The following is a 21,772-nucleotide window of genomic DNA, read 5'->3' on the forward strand; positions in this document are numbered from 1 at the left end:
TTAAACTTGAATTCTCGATTACTATTGCAATCTACTATACACATCGATATGAGATATTCTTGCATTTGAATTTGTTTACAACCGCATTGCATACTTATTATTGTCTTTGTTGATTGGAACATCGCTCCGCCATTTCCTTAAAAAATAAATTCTGATATAATTGGTCGCAAATGAGAACTATATTCTGGACTACTTTAATTTACATGGAACAACATGCCAGCGGAAGGAGGCAAAGTCACAACTGGAAATGCCTGGGAATTGGTCTTGTAACATCAGTGTTGAACTCCACCAGAGGTGAGCCATCAACACATCAAATTGATGGAAATTTCTACAATCACTTGAGATTTTTGTCACGACTTGATGAAAATGGCTGAGCGATGTTCCGATCGCGCCATCGTGCGATTAGGACACATGCGTGTGTTTTGATTTTTGCAATTCTCTCTCTCTCTCTCTCTCTCTCTCTCTCTCTCTATCTATCTATCTATCTATCTATCTATATATATATATATATATATATATATAGAGAGAGAGAGAGAGAGAGAGAGAGAGACTTATAAAAATGGTACTAACAGCTGCTTCGCCAGGCTCTCAGCATTAAGAGGTTAGTGTTAGGACTGGTCGGTCTGGTGTCAGGACAACGTAACTAGGTGGTACGTCATGCTGCATGTCTGCGGCATGATGTCCCAGTGCTTGACATCACTGTCAACTGCCACTCATTCTTGAAGTAATATTAATTTTCACCTGTAGTTCCATTAAATACTAACGATACAAACAAATAAATCCTTTTTTTTTTCAATTTATTCGTTCTATTAGGACATAATTTTTTAGTACAAGTAACAAGATTGAAATTTTCTCTAAATTTTATTAAAAGTAAGTTGATAAATTATATTGAAAGTAAATTTCTATTAAAATATATTGAGATTGAATCCATTTATTTCGGTATTACAATTATATACTACTTAATACAGATTGCGCCCTTATGATCAAGTACGAACCGTCTATACAAACATTTCCCTTGTATCCTAAAGTCGGCACTCAAAAAAAAAACTACATGTAAAGTACCGCATTGCGGAAACCTAGAAAAATCATAAGCTATTACTAATCGCGCTGACGTTGTAGAATTGTCTGTCTAATGACGTACATAGATCTAGATGATAATCTGTAAGAGACTACGAAGTCTCTCTTTGAGATTCTGGCCATGGCAAAGAGCTAGAAGCGCGCCATATTTGGCGTTGTCTTAAGAAACTGGTATATAAAGCCCCAGCCACGGGCTGACACTAGTTTCGCTAGCCAGAAAACTCAAGTGGCTTTTGTCTTTACAGGTAAGATTATGATCTAAGTACAACTTTTCATAGTATAAGTCTTTTTAGTGTTATAAGAATTTTACTGTTAAGATGTTAACCTAACATCAGTATGTTTAAACATTAGATTATTTTAATATTCCTTTACTATTATTTAACATAATGTATTAGAAAGTTTAATTGTTTGAAGAACTTATAATTGCTTATAATTATATTATTGATTATAGTAAAAGCAACGTTCGCTACCAACTTCATACTAAGTAATAGTTAATTTAGAAATAAAATACTCTTTAAATAATAGAGTTTACTATGTTGACTTTTTAGAATAAATGCAGTAAAATATATTTCAATTACGATATTAGTCTGAAATATTGAATTTTAGATTCTTTTACTGTCGTGAATTTATTCGATATTTAATTATCTGTGTTACATTCTAAACGGCAGTTATTATACAAGTATGGTGTTGGTAAGTGAAAGAATATCGTAGTTTTATATGTATTTCTTATATCCGAAAATTGAGCTTGTTGTAGTTTGGTATTGAAATGTAAGTTTATTTCAATAAAGTTTTGCTAGCCAGAAAACTCAAGTGGCTTTTGTCTTTACAGCTCGACCCCGTGTACTCTCTCATGCCAAGCTTCCCCAACATGTAGCTGTATTTACAACATCAACAAGTGACACCTCTTTCAAGAGGATTGAACTTCCTTTCTTTTCTCTCTCTCTCTCTCTCTCTCTCTCTCTCGATTTTTGGAAACAGATTGACTTAGAGTTTACGAAACAAATCTTCACATAAAAGCTGGTGAAGAAATCCTTTCGTAAAAGTTCTGTTCTGAATAAAACCATTATTGAGACATAAACAGCAATAAATACAAGACAAAATAAAGTTGTACAATATTTGGTATGTCATCGTCCTAGATGAAAAGACGGTTTATTTGTCTCACAGAAATGGATCTGTGATATAAATAACTCAATAGCATGTATATGAGACAATAGCATGTATATGAGACAAAATAATTTCATACAATATTTGTTATATAATCGTCTTAAATGAAACAGTTTATTTATCTCGAAGCAAAGTTGTTGCGCTGCAACAGCCACAATATGAGACAAAATAGCTATTGACAAATATTTGACACATCATCGTCCTGAATGAAAAGACGGTTTGTTTAGCTCCAAGCAACGAATTAACCAATAGAAAAACAAAGTAGTTGTGTTGTAAATAACTCATAAGAACATCTATGACAAAATAATTTCACAAAATATTTGGAGATAACATCCTCGATGTAAAGACGGTTTATATATCTCCAAGGAAATTAGTTGCGTTGTAAATAATAGCACATCTATGGGATTAAATAATTTTATACAAGTATTTGGTGTCATCGTCCTGCATGAAAAGATATTTATCTCGAAGCAAATTTGTTTCAATGTAAATACCTCAACAGCCAAAATATGAGTCGAAATAATTTTTTTACAAATAATTTGTTCTTCATCGTCCTGAATGAAAGGACAGTTTATTTAGCTCCAAACAACGTATTTGCACTATTAAGAACCCAATAGAAAATCAAGGCTGCAAAACATTTTCTTCGGAAGCTACGTCTGATATTGTACGTTAGATCAATAGAGGATATTTACCCCCCCCCCCCCGAAAAAAAATATAAAAAAATAAACGACTGTTTTTCTTTTTGTTTGTTTGTTTGCTTCTGTTTTTCTTAACGTAGAGTCTACTCTGTCACCCTCCTTACTTAGACATAAAGTGGAGTAGAATCCCCAAATCTGTCACCCTTCTTAGACAAAGTTGAGTAGAATCCCCAGATCTGTCACCCTCATTAGACATGAAGTGGAGTAGAATTCCCAAACCTGTCACCTTCCTTAGACATAAAGTGGAGTAGAATCCCCAAATCTGTCACCCTCCTTAGACATAAAGTGGAGTAGAATCCCCAAATATTTCTTGAAAGAAGACCTCTTCTTGTGCAGCCAAAGATCCAATGCACATCTTCTGACACGAACTTCTGCTTGATTACTTGTCCTAGAAAGAAAACTAAATATAAAAGGAATACCAACAAAAACGCCAGTCACTCAGCCATCTGAGACGACTTATCTTGACACGACTTGTATTTCTGTCTCCTACTAAAGAATGAATATTGCCGTTTCATTCACAGGTATCAAAAGACCTGTACATACAGGACTTGCAGTGCCAAAATTCAGGTACCAAAAGACCTGTACATATAGGGCTCGAAGTGCCAAAGCCCAGGTATCAAAAGACCTGTACATACAGGACTTGCAGTGCCAAAATCCAGGTATCAAAAGACCAATGCATACAGGACTTGCAGTGCCAAATTCCACGTATCAAAAGACCAATGCATACAGGACTTGCAGTGCCAAATTCCAGGTATTAAAAGACCTATACATACAGGACATGCAGTGCCAAAATCCAGGTATTAAAAGACCTATACATACAGGACATGCAGTGCCAAAATCCAGGTATCAAAAGACCTGGACCTCTCCGGTGGCCTAGTGGTTAGAGCGTCCGCCTCGAATGCGGGAGGTCAGATGTTCGATCCCCGGCCGAGTCATACCAAAGACTTACAAAAATGGTACTAGGAGCTGCCTCGCTTGTCGTTCAGCATCAAAACGTTAGTATTAGGACTGGTTGGCCTGGTGTCAGGACAATGTGACTGGGTGGGACATGATCCTACATGTCTGCGGCATGATGCCCCAGTGCTAGACATCACCATAAACTGTCACACTGCAGACATCGTAGCGATATAACTGAAAAATTGTTAAAGCTACGTTAAAAATCAAAATCACACACACACACACACACACACACACACTCACTCACTCAAAAGACACATACATACAGGAATTGCAATGCCCAAAAACATTTCCAGCAATGGATATGTTACCTAAACGCACCAATTGCCTTTAAAGAAGTCTTACCAGTCTGTATAGTGTATGATGACACATATCATATAGTACCTTAGTCCAACGATTTAACACGATCGTAATGCAAGTAATTGTTATCATTACTATTTTATCATTACTATATGTGCGTGTCCGTGTGAGAGAAACCAAAACAGATTGACCTGTTCAATGGAAGTTTGTACAACTTTACAAGAAAGAACTTATCAACCTTAGGGATTTACTCAGCGCAAACTTCAGGAATGTTGTCACAAGTACCATGATTTGGCTTCACACACTGTCTGACTGATCTGCGTCAATGTTACCAATATTTACTTAACGCGAACGGTTTGCACTTTGGTCCATTGCTAAACGTTGCGCTCAGGTTTAGTTTTTTATCATAACGAAAGAAAGCATTAATGAATATACACGTTACGTAGAAACAAATAAGGACTATGAACTGATAAAATTTAGCTCCTACCTTCTCGAAGATTTTGATCCTAATTTACATAGAAACTTGAATCATGAAAGTCAACTATTTAAAATTCTATAATATATTTCTTCAATATAACGTGCACTACTAACTTAAAAGACAAAGTATTTTAATGCTCCAAATATTGCCGAGTCTAGAGAGAAGACAGATAGAGGAATGAGAGAATAATTTCAGTATCGAGTCCGTACTCGATGAATGATGCTTCAAACGAAAATGTGTCTAAAAATGAAAGATTTGAAAATTGCTATTTTTGACAAACGGTAACACACAACATTCTCTGAAATATTTGTATAACGTAAATGTGAATTTGTATATTTTCTGAGACTTTAAACTGGGGCTTGGGTGGGGTTGTGGGCAAAATTAATTACTAAGAGAAAAAATAATTTGTTTGATGAAATGATTTTGTACATATTAAGAGGATGCAGATGTCTTCAATTATTCCTTACGGATTTTCTGTCTTGCGGATTCTTGACAAGCTGGCGAAACGATCTATAATCTTCTGCACTAATCGCTTTTTCACTTACTCTTCCAACTGTTTCGCAACCTAGAGTAAAACTGTGTGCCATGGTAAGAAAATATTCCGTCCTTTGACTTTTTTAATTTCGTTCAGACCTGCATCGTTTCCATTGAAATTTCATTCCTCTGTTGCAGCACATCTACGTTGGTATTTCGAACGTTCATAAACAAGGTGGTATAAGTAGTTAATAGGGATACTATAGCGTCAATGGGACTTAGCATTAAAAACACCCCCTGGGAACATATAGCGTCAAGGGAAATTTAACATGGAGAAAAATCGTGGGAACATATAGCGTCAAGGGAAATTAACATGGAGAAAAATCGTGGGACTAACCCCAAATAGACTATCCACACAAACGTACGCAAACGCATAAAAACCCCAAATATACTATCCACACAACGTCGCTAACGCATACAAACCCCAAATATACTATCCACACTCGGGAGAAGAAGAAAAAAACAACCAAACATACGATCTACACAACGTACGCGAACACACACACACACACCACACACACACACACACACACACACACACACACACCACACACACACGCACACCACAGAGGGAAGAAGAAAACCATTATACACTATCCACACGGAGTGAAGAAATAACCCTTTATATATACTATCAACAGAGAGTGAAGAAAATAACCCATTATATTCCATCAACACAGAGTGAAGAAGAAAAAGTTTTTTGAAAGCACCTAAGCCCTCACCTGCAATGACCAACTCTGCCAAACACCTACACACCACCCCCACTCCCAACATTACAAAACCCATTTAACCCGTTATTTTATGGCATCAGTGTGTGATTTAGGAAACATCAAGACACAAAATGATGGATGAATAGACTGACTATTGTTTACGGACTTGCATGCCTAAAGAGCGTGCGTGAAGGAAAACATCCTTCCATTTCAATTCTAACTAAAACATGATCCAGAGGGATAGAGAGAGGTGAAAGAGCACAATTTCATAAAGTGTGAGTAAAAACAAAACACGCCATCCTTATTATACAATGTCAAGACCAAGAGACACTTACGTTTTCTTTCTGGTCTATTCTCTTTTAGAAGGTAGTATGAAATTTCACATCAGGGCCAACGCATCGGCTCACATTGTCAATTTTTCCATTTCCGTGTCTTTACTGGCACAAGTTCTTCATCATCTTCAATTTCTTCTTCTTCTTCTGAATCCCTCTTCTCTGTTTCGTCTTGTTTCTGTTTTCTCTCTTTTCTCGTAGGGCACTCTGAATTCCAGTGTCCTTTCTCCTGACAACGATATTAGGTATCTTGACTTTTGTCTCTCTTTCTTAGACGAAGCAGGTATTCTGGAGACAAATACCCATTTACCTTTGCAGATATAGCAAACTTCATTCGCACACACTTTCGTATGACTCTCATCAAATCAACGACCAAAAGAGTAAGTTTTGTTGCCACTTTCGCCTGTGAGTTATGCTTTCGTATGACTTTTAGCAAATATTTGACCAGCAGGTCGATCTGTGCTGACTCTTCCATCTTCTTGATCGTTTGAGATCGTCTCACACAAAACCTGAAGTGTTAGCTCAGATCCGTGTCAGCGATTTCGAAGACGACATAACTGAGCTTTCATCAATGCTCTCCAATGATGCCACAAAACCACGAGTCCTGATTCACGCCAAAAGAAATTTCGTTCCATCCATAAAAAATAGTATCACATCTGAGAAACGCAAAAACGAACTTCCAGAAAACTGAGAACGACGGCTTACACCTACAACGTGAAATGTATGAGTTCAAGTAGTGCGTAAAACTTAGTCAAATTAAATTTTTATAGTCAAGACGAAACGATCTCTTTTCGAAGAATAAAGCAGACACCAAGCGACAATGGCGATCCGTGTCACACAACACTTTTCAAAATGTATATGATCAGAGGTTTGTTCTAGCGATCTGCACGGTTAAATTAAATGTTGATGTATTTTGCAATAAGACGGACACAATTTCCATGGGATCGCCCATGGAACCATTGTTCGTGCATTAGTTTAATTTTTTAAAATTTTTTTTATATAATCGCCTATAGGATAGACCCAGTAAAGCATGGCCATTCTCGTCACTGTGTGAATAGCTACTCAAGTCAATTCGAAGTGAACGCGGTAAGAAAATAAGTATAGCCAATGAAATGGCTTACAACGGGTGATGCATTGTTTTGTTCTAGGACTGTGTGGCATAATAATCCCTATGTTCTTGCGTTGTTACCATTACAGTGCAGACATACTGAAATGTGAACTTACAAGCCCTCTTTGTGTGTGTTGTACCATTTCTTCTTACCACATCAAAATACTGAGCGTCACAGTATTGGTTCGCGTTTTCAAGCTGACCATTTTTTTAATATCTCACTTAAACATTTTAACATAAACACTCACACTCACATCGGTAGAGTCAGAACAGACGTGTTACAGTATTGAGGGGCATGTTATCTTTTTTTTTTTTTCCAAACTAATAAATTTGGGGTTTGTATGAAGTAAAGAACCGAAAGTACAGTGAAACTCAAGGATGATGGCCCAATCTGTCTGTCTATTGATGCGTGTATTTACTTAAGAAGAAATATGACCTCTAAAACACAAAGAGATACGGCAAGCATGATTAGAATGAACATAACGATGTTTTCCTTCACGCCCGTGTAATTTAGAGTTTCAATCCTCTTTGAAGACAAACTTGGTCTCCTTTTGTAGGGCTTGAAATAATAAAAAACTTGAAAAAATCTTAAGCACTTTGCTATAGATAATTTCATCAACAGACTAAACAACATAAATACCGTTACAACACTAGAAAGCCTTAAATCTTCTATCAAAAAGAAATGCATCAAAAAATTAAAGATTAACGATAACTAACCAATGAAACCGAATTTAACAAAGGCAGTGACATGTGAAGAAATGTCTCTCACTTTGGAAAGGTAGGCGAATGTACTGTCATGCACCATCAACTTGAAAAAAAATTATAAACAGAGAGAAACCTGAATTCAAAATTCAGTTGTTTTTTTTCTTCAAAATTGTTTCGTTCTTTTTTTCTTTTTTTGGAACAAATCTAAGCACTAATATAGAGTGGAAAAGGGAAAATGCACATACAAGCTTTGATATTTCTGAAAAAATGAGGGGATATTCCTAACGTTCATAACCACCTATGGACTTGGACTTGTCTGTGACTTATCCACAAAACAAGATGTACATATTTCTGGTCAAGCTGCAAGTGTGTGCGTGTTTTTGAAAATGGTAAAAATTGGATATACAATTTTCTCGTGACACTTATAAAGTGAAGAGTCTGTGCAAGTGTCAAAAGCCAAAGTCATATAAGTTTTGTATTTTGTACGGCTTGTAAAGATTTCCACTTTAGAAAATGTGAAGTATCACAAGTTATTATCATAAACAGAAGTGGAACATAGGGGCTTGCAAGAAAGAAAATAACCCAGACACTTGATGTCATCAAGAGTGCTAGAGACGGTACCCGAACTTGCTTGCTTGCTTACTTGAATTAAAGTGATTTTCGCTCTAATGGAGCATATATCACTGGTTTAATAACGCACCGCGTGATTTTTAATTACTCCTGGGGAAGGAAAGAGAGCCTCATCTCCCAGGCTTTTATGTACTCACAGACTACTTTTAAATTTAGCCACTCAGGCGTAGGACTAACTAGTCCTTAACAACCTGACTGAAAGGCTTTAAACATGAGTGGGAATAGTCTCACCACACACTCATTTTTCTGTCCGAGCGTGGTAAAGGAGGAAAAAGGTGCTCAAAAAGACAGCCATGGGTGTTAAGTACTCAACAAAACGCTAGCCCGTACTTATTTCAAATCAAGTCGTGTCACCAAAAAAGACGACGTGTACGACATCAAAGGCATTGTCAAACGCAGAAACCGTAAAGTGGGCAAACGACGTGTCAAAGAAGTCAAAGTACGTTAGAAAGGATATCCACCCAGTTTTCATTCTTGCATGGAATATTGTATTGAGCAGTTACATCGGTTACCTGCTTCCTAATCCCTCCCTGAAATTCTCCTCGAACGGGAACAACGGGAACCTTGTGTCCAGTGTCAGTGCCAGTCAGAACTCCAACAACAACCCCATTTTGGGCGGAGACACTCCTCTAACTTCCAGTAGCGCCTCGGAGAGCCACAAAACTCTGGAATTATGAGCAATAACAACCAATTTTACTTAACCTTACCCAGTGACAGTTCCATGGAGGTGTTTCCCAAGAACACGTTGTGCTGTTACACGGTCAAATTACCTCAGACCATCCAGTTAGATCACGAAGCCCATTGGGAAGTGGCTTTAGTGGAAATCATTCACCCAACACAAATCAAAAACATCACCGAAAAGCAAAACACTTTCGAGGTGGAAATCCTGAATGCCCAATAGGAGGAAGAAATCAACAAAATCGGGTTTTTAGGGGACACAAGACCAGCCAGCAATCCAGCCTTCATTATCTACACCTTGAAAATTCCTTCAGGTTATTATTTTAGTGGTGAACATTTGGTGGACACTATTGCGGACAGGTTCAACTTAGCCTTTGGCAAAGCACTGAACAGAGCCAAAAAAAGTGTGAAGATTGAGTACCATAAAGTGGCTCATCGTCTCGTGATCAAATTTCAAGATACGGACACATTGTCCCTCAGGTTCAATGGTAGTTTGTTTGAAATTTTGGGTGGACATGCAGAAATGGTCGCAAACAATATGAGCCCCAAGATCAAAAGTAATATGGATTTTTACAGAGCTTTTGGAAACCCGGTAGAACTGAACCAAGGACTTAATTTGATCTTTGTGTATTCCGATGTGGTGGAGTACAACGTGGTGGGACACACCTCTGTTCCGTTACTGCGTGTCATTCCTTTCAAAGTGGATAGTACCACAAACAATGACCAGGAAGGTGCAAACACCTATCACGTACACCGTGAATTTGTACATCCTCACTATTTGCCCGTCAGTAAGTCGTATTTAGACACTGTCAACATTACTATAAAAGGAGATCTGGGACAAAATATTCCATTCTCCAAAGGTAAAGTTACAGTGAAACTCCATTTTCGAAAACGGTTCTCTAACGAATTGTAAGTTAAGACAGCGAGGAGGGACATTTTCACCCTATAAAATCCGGCCAGATGCGTGTGGAATTTCAGTTTGCAGAAAATCTACGCGCAGATAATACGGTGAACGTCATCCTGTATGCTGAATTGGACAATACGATATAAACCAACAGTTTGAGAGAAGTCATTCTAGACTATTAGAAGTCATGGAAGACTTTTATCAATGTTTGTATAGTAGGGATTCTTTGGACATGGAATGTGAAGATCCTGAGGAAGGAGAACCCCAAGACAAAGATGAAGAAGTCATCATGATGAAGTCTAGATGGCCAGAACAAGAATCACATTTAGTTTCCTGTTATGCTATAGTCTTGACAGAAAAAATTAAGGAATTGATCAAGAAAGATTGCTATGGATGTCATAACGATCATCCCAGTCAAATTCAACACGATAAATGCCTGATGCTGAGTCAAGAAGAAAAATTGGACGAATATCTGGACGAAGCTTGGAGTCTCATCTCGGAAGAAGACGTGTTACAACAGTGGTATAAAGGCTTGCGTGAACATTATTGTCCTCCATTAACAACTCAAGAGATCCATCGCATCGAAGCTCTCTTGGATCAGAGTTGGGAGACAAGGCGAAGAAACGGTTACTTGTCAGACATTTTCAAGCAAAAAGTCAGGATCGAATTGATCACTTATCATTACCTGTGAAGAAGAAAAAAACAAAAAATGGATACCTGAGAACTTTATTACCTTTTGAACCACAGTTTGTACACTGCTTCTTGGAATCCTGTCGTCTGTGCTAAATATGAACTCCCTCACTGCACACCTCAAAACCATCAAGCTTATGTGATCAACACGGACGACAGTCATCTCCCAGGAACCCACTGGGTAGCCGTCTACTTTCCTCAAGAAGGATGTGTGGAATATTTTGATTCCTATGGACTGCCCCCTTTGGAAGACGATATCATTGACTTTATGAGAAGAAATGCTCAGACCACACGATTCAATAATGTGAAATAACAAGGCACATATTCCTTGGTGTGTGGACAGTACTGTGTGTATTTTCTGCATCATTGCAGCCTGGGCTATTCATTAGAACATTTAGTGACTCATTTTGATCCTCGTCATTCTTCTAGAAACGATGTGAAAGTACATCGATGATTTTGTGACCAGTATGCTTATCTTTTGTCTCTAACTAGGAAACGTAGTGTCCATCAATGGCCTAATGACTTCCAACAGTGGAAATCACAATTTCATTCACAACGTTGTCAGCCCTGTTTAAAGTAGAGTGTGAATTGAAAAAAAATGTTTGGTATTTGAAAAAATGTTTGATGTTTTAGTGTTGGATTATTGTTAAAAAAAAATGTTAGAGTTGTTTGTTAGTATGAATAAAAAAATGTTGTGTTTTGAAGAAAAAAATGCCTTTGTGGTTTGTTTGGCTATAGGAATCTTGATTCATGCTCTTTGACTTCTCTCTATTCCTCCCATAACACTATTTGAACGTTCCGGCTCGAAAACCGTGTAGTAATGTTTTCCTTCACGTCCGCGCTTTGACCATAAAAACGGGGCAGTCTCCAGTCTGCCCATCCATTGTTAACTCATCTTCCTACGAAGATGTGCTCAAGATTAGCCAAGTTGAACGAAGCCTATGTGAATTTGCATAGGGTCATGACAAGTCTGATACCGAGACCTGAAGAGATAGACAATATCATAATGTTGAAAGTCACTGAAGACCTGAAAGAAGAGCTCTTCAAGGAGGAATTCAAGAAGGAGAAAGAAGAATGGATGGAGAAGTACAGACTTCATAAACAGCAGAGAGGGCAGCAACAGCAGCAGCATGAACCTGACAGAGGCTTTGTCAACAGTTGTATCGACACCAAAGAGTTCTTCTTCTCTTTTCCGAAGAAGCAGACCTTATCCTGTGAGAAAGCCTGTCGTCAGAGGAGGCCGCCATCTTATAACCTAAGCGATCGCCATAGCTTCAAGTTCAAAAAAAAAATTTCAGGGCTACCCCAACTCTTGAAAAGAAATAACATTCCATTGCCTATGATATGTTAGTCAGTTAGAAGAAAAAATACAGAAGTGAGTCTATCAGCACATGATTTCTTTATCTTGGTTAGAAAGTGCGACTCTAAATCCTTCGTTTCCGTCGCTTATCAAAATTTTAAAAATAGTAATGTTCTGTAAAAAAGTGAGTGAGTGTTTCTTTTAGGTTTGTGCGTTGTTTTTTTTGTTGGTGATAATATGGAAAATGTAAGTTCGGGTACAACGAAATTAAAAGAATTAGGCCCAGAACCCGGTGTGGAGGGAAGAAATATACGCAACAGTAGCGGGAGCAAGAAATGCAGACCTAGCCAGTTAGCACTCCACCCACCTCGAGAACACAAATAACATCTAGTCAACAGCCGACTATACCTAACAAACAACCTTCCCCGGAAAGAGTGGTGGCAAAACAAAGGGCCATTTATGTTAGACAAACGGTAAGGCAAACTCAAATGTAATTATCGGAGGCACTACGTTCTTTTCTGGTGCCCCGAGTGGCCGAGTGGTCTAAAGCGCTCTCCGTTACGGATCACTGTCATCTCACCTTTGTCTGCGTGGGTTCGAGTCTCGGATTCGGCTAATGTGGGTATGTGAGAAAGCTTGCCAGTAGCTTCTCGTGGGTCGGTGGTTCTTTCCGGGTTTTTCCCGGGTTCTTCCTCCACCATTAATACTGGCCGCCATGTATAGCCTATCGCGTGCTGAAAAATGGCGTTAAACCCTACAACAACAACAACGTTCTTTTCTCACTCCGATACTACAGGCAATCTCAGCTGAAAGAACAACCACAACAACAATAACAGCGACAGACACCATAGCAGCGGATTTGAAACTATCTACCTCAACTAAAGAATTAGTATCAGAACCAAAAGAGGAAATTGAGGCGGTTGAGGAGGAGGAGGGGGACGCTGACCCTCGTTGAGAAGTACACCGAAATGGGACTAGATCAAGCATTGTATGACGTCAACAAAGCAGGGTAGTTTATTAGAGCCATACAATACGTTGCCTACAAATCTCTAGACACCTTTAATCCAAGACCTTCTCAATGGGGATTAGGGTCAGAGTTCTTCCCCAATTCTACAGACAAACCTACACTGGATACCCCCTCAGGCAACTGGTAGAAGCCGCTGCTTACATTGCCGTCCATCATGGCTACGCATTTCCTGATATCAAGAATCATGAGACTAGGAGTGCGGGAAAGAACGTGAAAGCAAAAGAGAGACGTGTTACCTTCTAACAGAAAAAACAGCCTTTTTTAGGGCTCCAAAAGATTGCTTTTTATTAACTAGGGAACCATATTTGGCTTGGTATCCCTCCTTGACTAAACTATTCTCGAAACAAACTTGACCCATTGGAACACCGTAACAAACTTAACTTTTTAAACCTAACAGTGACCAAACTGGTATATGTCTCTTAGACATAATAATTTAAATAAGATCAGTATCGCTATTTTTATGTACACTAAGTACCAATATTAGATAGATATGTTAGGAAGTAGGAAATTTAACAGACTCGTTCGATTTGAACTAATTGGACAAGTGGTTAACACATTATTGGTACTTTTTACTGTCCATTAGCAAAAACGGGACTTGATTTGAAATAAGTACGGGCTAGCGTTTTGTTGAGTACTTAACACCCATGGCTGTCTTTTTGAGCACCTTTTTCCTCCTTTACCACGCTCGGACAGAAAAATGAGTGTGTGGTGAGACTATTCCCACTCATGTTTAAAGCCTTTCAGTCAGGTTGTTAAGGACTAGTTAGTCCTACGCCTGAGTGGCTAAATTTAAAAGTAGTCTGTGAGTACATAAAAGCCTGGGAGATGAGGCTCTCTTTCCTTCCCCAGGAGTAATTAAAAATCACGCGGTGCGTTATTAAACCAGTGATATATGCTCCATTAGAGCGAAAATCACTTTAATTCAAGTAAGCAAGCAAGCAAGTTCGGGTACCGTCTCTAGCTCTCTTGATGACACCAACTGTCTGGGTTATTTTCTTTCTTGCAAGCCCCTATGTTCCACTTCTGTTTGTGATAATAACTTGTGATACTTCACATTTTCCAAAGTGGAAATCTTTACAAGCCGTACAAAATACAAAACTTATATGACTTTGGCTTTTGACACTTGCACAGACTCTTCACTTTATAAGTGTCACGAGAAAATCGTATATCCAATTTTTACCATTTTCAAAAACACGCACACACTTGCAGCTTGACCAGAAAGATGTACATCTTGTTTTGTGGATAAGTCACAGACAAGTCCAAGTCCATAGGTGGTTATGAACGTTAGGAATATCCCCTCATTTTTTCAGAAATATCAAAGCTTGTATGTGCATTTTCCCTTTTCCACTCTATATTAGTGCTTAGATTTGTTCCAAAAAAAGACAAAAAGAACGAAACAATTTTGAAGAAAAAAACAACTGAATTTTGAATTCAGGTTTCTCTCTGTTTATAATTTTTTTTCAAGTTGATGGTGCATGACAGAGTACATTCGCCTACCTTTCCAAAGTGAGAGACATTTCTTCACATGTCACTGCCTTTGTTAAATTCGGTTTCATTGGTTAGTTATCGTTAATCTTTAATTTTTTGATGCATTTCTTTTTGATAGAAGATTTAAGGCTTTCTAGTGTTGTAACGGTATTTATGTTGTTTAGTCTGTTGATGAAATTATCTATAGCAAAGTGCTTAAGATTTTTTCAAGTTTTTTATTATTTCAAGCCCTACAAAAGGAGACCAAGTTTGTCTTCAAAGAGGATTGAAACTCTAAATTACATGGGCGTGAAGGAAAACATCGTTATGTTCATTCTAATCATGCTTGCCGTATCTCTTTGTGTTTTAGAGGTCATATTTCTTCTTAAGTAAATACACGCATCAATAGACAGACAGATTGGGTCATCATCATTGACTTTCACTGTACTTTCGGTTCTTTACTTCATACAAACCCCAAATTTATTAGTTTGGAAAAAAAAAAAAAAAGATAACATGCCCCTCAATACTGTAACACGTCTGTTCTGACTCTACCGATGTGAGTGTGAGTGTTTATGTTAAAATGTTTAAGTGAGATATAAAAAAAATGGTCAGCTTGAAAACGCGAACCAATACTGTGACGCTCAGTATTTTGATGTGGTAAGAAGAAATGGTACAACACACACAAAGAGGGCTTGTAAGTTCACATTTCAGTCTGTCTGCACTGTAATGGTAACAACGCAAGAACATAGGGATTATTATGCCACACAGTCCTAGAACAAAACAATGCATCACCCGTTGTAAGCCATTTCATTGGCTATACTTATTTTCTTACCGCGTTCACTTCGAATTGACTTGAGTAGCTATTCACACAGTGACGAGAATGGCCATGCTTTACTGGGTCTATCCTATAGGCGATTTATATAAAAAAATATTTTAAAAAATTAAACTAATGCACGAACAATGGTTCCATGGGCGATCCCATGGAAATTGTGTCCGTCTTATTGCAAAATACATCAACATTTAATTTAACCGTGCAGATCGCTAGAACAAACCTCTGATCATATACATTTTGAAAAGTGTTGTGTAACAAGGATCGCCATTGTCGCTTGATGTCTGCTTTCTTCTTCGAAAAGAGATCGTTTCGTCTTGTCTATAAAAATTTAATTTGACTAAGTTTTACGCACTACTTGAACTCATACATTTCACGTTGTAGATGTAAGCCGTCGTTCTCAGTTTTCTGGAAGTTCGTTTTTGCGTTTCTCAGATGTGATACTATTTTTTATGGATGGAACGAAATTTCTTTTGGCGTGAATCAGGACTCGTGGTTTTGTGGCATCATTGGAGAGCATTGATGAAAGCTCAGTTATGTCGTCTTCGAAATCGCTGACACGGATCTGAGCTAACACTTCAGGTTTTGTGTGAGACGATACGTTACATTATTGCCTTTTACTTCCTCAATGAAATCGTTTCATCTTATTGCAAAATTACATTTGACTAGGTTTCATACGCAGCAGGTCCCTGTATATAAGGAGAGTGTCTTAGCGTCAAAGTATTCATTCCACTCTCAAACGATCAAGAAGATGGAAGAGTCAGCACAGATCGACCTGCTGGTCAAATATTTGCTAAAAGTCATACGAAAGCATAATTCACATGCGAAAGTGGCAACAAAACTTACTCTTTTGGTCGTTGATTTGATGAGAGTCATACGAAAGTGTGTGCTAATGAAGTTTGCTATATCTGCAAAGGTAAATGGGTATTTGTCTCCAGAATACCTGCCTCGTTTAAGAAAGAGAGACAAAAGTCAAGATACCTAATATCGTTGTCAGGAGAAAGGACACTGGAATTCAGAGTGCCCTACGAGAAAAGAGAAAAAACAGAAACAAGACGAAACAGAGAAGAGGGATTCAGAAGAAGAAGAAGAAATTGAAGATGATGAAGAACTTGTGCCAGTAAAGACATGGAAATGGAAAAATTGACAATGTGAGCCGATGCGTTGGCCCTGATGTGAAATTTCATACTACCTTCTAAAAGAGAATAGACCAGAAAGAAAACGTAAGTGTCTCTTGGTCTTGACATTGTATAATAAGGATGGCGTGTTTTGTTTTTACTCACACTTTATGAAATTGTGCTCTTTCACCTCTCTCTATCCCTCTGGATCATGTTTTAGTTAGAATTGAAATGGAAGGATGTTTTCCTTCACGCACGCTCTTTAGGCATGCAAGTCCGTAAACAATAGTCAGTCTATTCATCCATCATTTTGTGTCTTGATGTTTCCTAAATCACACACTGATGCCATAAAATAACGGGTTAAATGGGTTTTGTAATGTTGGGAGTGGGGGGTGGTGTGTAGGTGTTTGGCAGAGTTGGTCATTGCAGGTGAGGGCTTAGGTGCTTTCAAAAAACTTTTTCTTCTTCACTCTGTGTTGATGGAATATAATGGGTTATTTTCTTCACTCTCTGTTGATAGTATATATAAAGGGTTATTTCTTCACTCCGTGTGGATAGTGTATAATGGTTTTCTTCTTCCCTCTGTAGTGTGCGTGTGTGTGTGTGTGTGTGTGTGTGTGTTCGCGTACGTTGTGTAGATCGTATATTTGGTTGTTTTTTTTCTTCTTCTCCCGAGTGTGGATAGTATATTTGGGGTTTGTATGCGTTAGCGACGTTGTGTGGATAGTATATTTGGGGGTTTTATGCTTTTGCGTACGTTTGTGTGGATAGTATATTTGGGGTTTGTATGCGTTCGCGTACGTTTGTATGGATAGTATATTTGGGGTTTGTATGCGTTCGCGTACGTTTGTGTGGATAGTTTATTTGGGGTTTGTATGCGTTCGCGTACGTTTGTGTGGATAGTTTATTTGGGGTTTGTATTATATCCCTTCTGTGCTGATAGTATATTTGGGGTTTGTTTTTTCCTCTTCCCTCTGTCTGTGTGTGTGTGTGTGTGTGTGTGTGTGTGTGTGTGTGTGTGTGTGTGCGTGTGTCTGCGCACGTATGTTGTGTGTGTGTGTGTGTGTGTTTGTATTGGTCTCTGTTTGTCCCTATAAAACTCACTTTATCCCTATCAGATACACTCTACCTACCTACCTACAGTAGCGCGTATTCAGGTCAGCCACTTGCAACACTGTTGCCATTTATCCCCTAGTGTTCAGTACAGTGACGTCACTGACGCTGGAAATTTTGAGACTATAAATATGGACTTGGGGATTTCCACATTTTGTAGCTATACATATATACTAGAGTTCATAAACAGGAACGTCACTCAAGCTGAGGCTATAAAAAGATAGTGGGATTTTCCAAAGGAATAACCCACAAGTTGGAGCTATAAATAGATAGTGGGATTTCATAGGAATTTCAGCTGATTATAGATACATAGGTATTTATCCACGATCGTCACACAAGTTGATATTGTAAGTAGTTACTAATTTTATCCATTTTAGTATAAACCATTGTAACTTAATTTTCGGGGATATGTTTATTTTCCTTTAAATTCTGGGACAATTTCGTCATTTTAGCGTTACTTTTAGTCACATCCATTTTGTCGTTGAGCATTTCTTTGATTATAGCTATTTATAGCATCATTAAAATTATGCAAATTTTTGAACACCCCAGCAAGATTTCAGGTCTTGGTAATGCTTTATATATAAATCTCACGCTTGTACTAGTGTATGTATGTTTCTGTCTCTGTTGTGTTTGACCCTCTACCATCATTGTCCCTAGACAATCCCACCATGTTCAATTCCCCTTGACGCTATACAGACCCACCATGTTCATTTTCCATATGTTAAATTCCCCTAGTCCCTAGGCAGACCCACACTCTATTCCCATGTTCAATTCCCCTTGTCCCTAGAGTGACCCAGCAATTTTTCCCATGTTCAATTTCCCTTGACGCTATACAGTCTCACCCTGTTTAAATTCCCTTGACGTTATACAGTCCCACCCTGTTTAAATTCCTTTGACGCTATACAGTCCCCTATTCCCATGTTCAATTCCCCTTGACGCTCAACAGTCCCACGATTTTTCTCCATGTTAATTTCCCTTGACGCTATATGTTCCCACGATTTTTCTCCATGTTAAATTTCCCTTGACGCTATATGTTCCCAGGGGGTGTTTTTAATGCTAAGTCCCATTGACGCTACAGTATCCCTATTAACTACTGGTATATCTGAGAAGTGACCAATGACTATTCCTGTAATTCTGTGGAGTGACCAATGAAATTTCTTATAATTATGTGGAGAGACCAATAAAATTTCCTGTAATAATGCATAAATGATCAGATAATCATAGCCTTTTTACTCTGCACTTGTTATTGTGTATATCGTTCACTCGTAATAAATTCGATCTAAAAAGATGAAACACTGGAGTATGTTATGGCTGATAGTCGCAAAAACACAACTTAAGGACGTAACCCATCGACTTTCAAATTGGCTTCGCCAAAGTGTAGAGACAAAAAGAATATATAATGTTTTAATCACGTTGCAAAGTCTTTTGACCAATCGCATGACTTGTAACATCCCAGGATGAGCAATGCATCAAAAGGGTGTTAATCTTGAACCAAGGATGTTGAGTTACTCCATCACTCCATATAATCAAAATTAGTTTCAAGATGGAATTATATAAATAAAATAAATCTCTCTCTCTCTCTCTCTCTCTCTCTCTCTCTCTCTCTCTCTCTCTCTGTGGATATGTATTTATATATTATACTTAATTTATTTATATTAATCCCGAAACATGCCTACAGTGATTAAAACTTACCTGCTTCAGCTGTTGTCTTAATTTATTTTCCTCATCCACCAATTGCTGATATTTCAGTGCCAATATGTCTCCTGTTTGTTCTGCAACGCATCTAGACTTTTTTTGCAAAGTGTTACTTGATTTCTTTTCTATAGGAAAGGCTTTCGGAATGGGATGCTCTGTTTCTCGCTAACCAAATCTTCTGTTTATATGATGTGGGGGAAAAACAATCATCTTGATCAAAAGTAATGTAAATAACTTGGGGAAATGGGCTTGTGAATAAGGATTGGTGAACCAGTCTACATGTTCCAATTGAAAAAATCAGGATTCATATGCCAGTCAAGTTCTGCTATTAGTTACCTATCTTTGAAGGTAAGCTTGCGCTGTAAGAAACAGGGACAAATTTCCTTTCGCCATGTTCAAGTTACCATCAGACATATTTGCTCCCAACATGGATATTATTTGTCTGAGAGTGACAACACCTGCATGAAACACTGATGGAAAGATGAAACTTGAAACTTGACTGATCGTCTTCCAATTACAAACGACATATAGATTACTTAATTTGCTGGAGTCCATGCAGCCCGAATTTCTTAACTAAGTGCAAGGTTCATCACGCCTTGTTTGATAATGTTTAACAAATAAGATGGACCAACTTCAGCCATAGCAATACATAGGTATGACGTACTATATAACTTTTCTCCCATTCAGTCAGTTTTCTAGGTTTCTATATAGTATCTCTGGCAATCTTAATTTCTATTATAAAAAAGTACATAAACATACATAAGAATACCGGCCTAAATTTCTTGTTTCTTGTTATTGCTTGATGCGATTTGGGATTGGGCGCAGTGTGGGGGTGGGGTTAGGGACGCACAATTGAAATCATGTAAGCAAGTAACTAAGTAAATAAGCAAGTAAGTGATTGGGTTAGTAAGTACACATATGAGCAAGTGAGCTACTAAATACGTGATTGATTAAGCGAATGAGTCAGTGATTAGACGTCTACGTGAACGTGGTGGTTGTGAGTCTTTGAGTCTCTCGGTCAGTCAATGAATTATAATGAACATTCTTTGGCATAAAATATTTCTTACCTCCCTTGCCACCTGGAGATCGGCTACAACTTGCCGATGAGTCTTCATGGTTGTTTTCATTTTCTTCCCTATCAGTTCCCATCTTTTCATCAGCACTGACGAGATTCTGCAGAAGTAAAAAAAGAATTCAGCATGATAGGATTCTAAGTGAGACCAGAATCCTTTTGATTAACTGTTACATTTAAATTTACTGGACAAGTGCTGGCAAATTTTGGTATGCGTACTGGTTTATAATGGAACTGTCACCCCTTGGAATCCTAATTCGATGAAATACTGCGCGGACTTCATGTTGGAGAAATGTATGTATGTAATATATAAGAAAATTAATGGTGGTCTCAACCCAGTTTCAGATGACCAAGTAGATGTCAACTGGAGACCTATGCAGAATCAAATTGGTGTATATGAATTTTTGGGATGGGGATGGTGGCAGTACATATACAATTTCCCCTCAAAGCAATGGAATATAACAAAAGGATTATCCAAGGTTAGGAAAGCTAATATTTATATAACAATTATTAAAATGGGACTTAATGTCTTGTGAGTCCACTTCTTGTACGAGTTCAAATTATTGTGTAGGTAATATTTATTTATTTATTTATTTATTTATTTATCTATTTATTTATTTATTTATTTATTACAATAAAAATTACAGGGAGTGGGGAAGCTTTCTAAAATTATTTTTGACAGCGATTTCAATATTTTTTTAACATATTATATCAAGTAATTTACATGGACTCCTCTTCCTTATTGGGCTGTCCTATTACAAAACAGGAACGTATGCAGATACAGACATGCAGATATGTTTGTGAAGTTCTATTCTTCTACATTTATAAATAAAGACAAATATCATCTTGATGCTTTGTTTTAATTTATATAGCACTAAAGTAAAACTTTTCAGAAAAACCACATACCTTGTTTATCTCGAATCCTGACAAGTACAAACCTTTTTTATCTCGAATCTTGACAAGTTTCTGCAGAACGTTAGATGCAGCAGACCGATTTTTACTATTTACCTCCATCGACAACCTTGCAGAGAGCTTTGTGAAATGTTTGACTTGATGAAACCTTAAATAAATAAATAAATAATATAAATTATTGTTCACCTTTTCTTTTCAAGTGTTGAGAAATTGGAATTTGTGATTAAGTCTGGTCTCATAGTGCCATGCTACCACGTTTCTTCGCATCAAATTTTTG

The 21,772-nt window shown here is 37.7% G+C and overlaps 1 long non-coding RNA gene across 2 annotated transcripts; it reads right to left on the bottom strand.

The window, feature by feature from the left end:
- Positions 1–583: 583 nt before the first annotated feature.
- LOC149806701 (uncharacterized) lies at positions 584–20,702 on the bottom strand. Of its 2 annotated transcripts, none has more exons than XR_016425024.1 (2): positions 20,579–20,702; positions 584–3,324 (listed from the first exon to the last, which is right to left on the bottom strand). It is a non-coding gene; the product is annotated as an uncharacterized LOC149806701 (long non-coding RNA). The 2 variants fall into 2 exon arrangements; XR_016425033.1 differs by lacking the exon at positions 20,579–20,702 and adding an exon at positions 19,509–19,749.
- Between the last annotated feature and the right edge of the window lie 1,070 nt (positions 20,703–21,772).

The sequence above is a fragment of the Sinohyriopsis cumingii genome, chromosome 1, assembly GCF_028554795.1.
Source record: "Sinohyriopsis cumingii isolate HCF-2022 chromosome 1, ASM2855479v2, whole genome shotgun sequence".
Lineage (NCBI taxonomy): Eukaryota > Metazoa > Mollusca > Bivalvia > Unionida > Unionidae > Sinohyriopsis > Sinohyriopsis cumingii.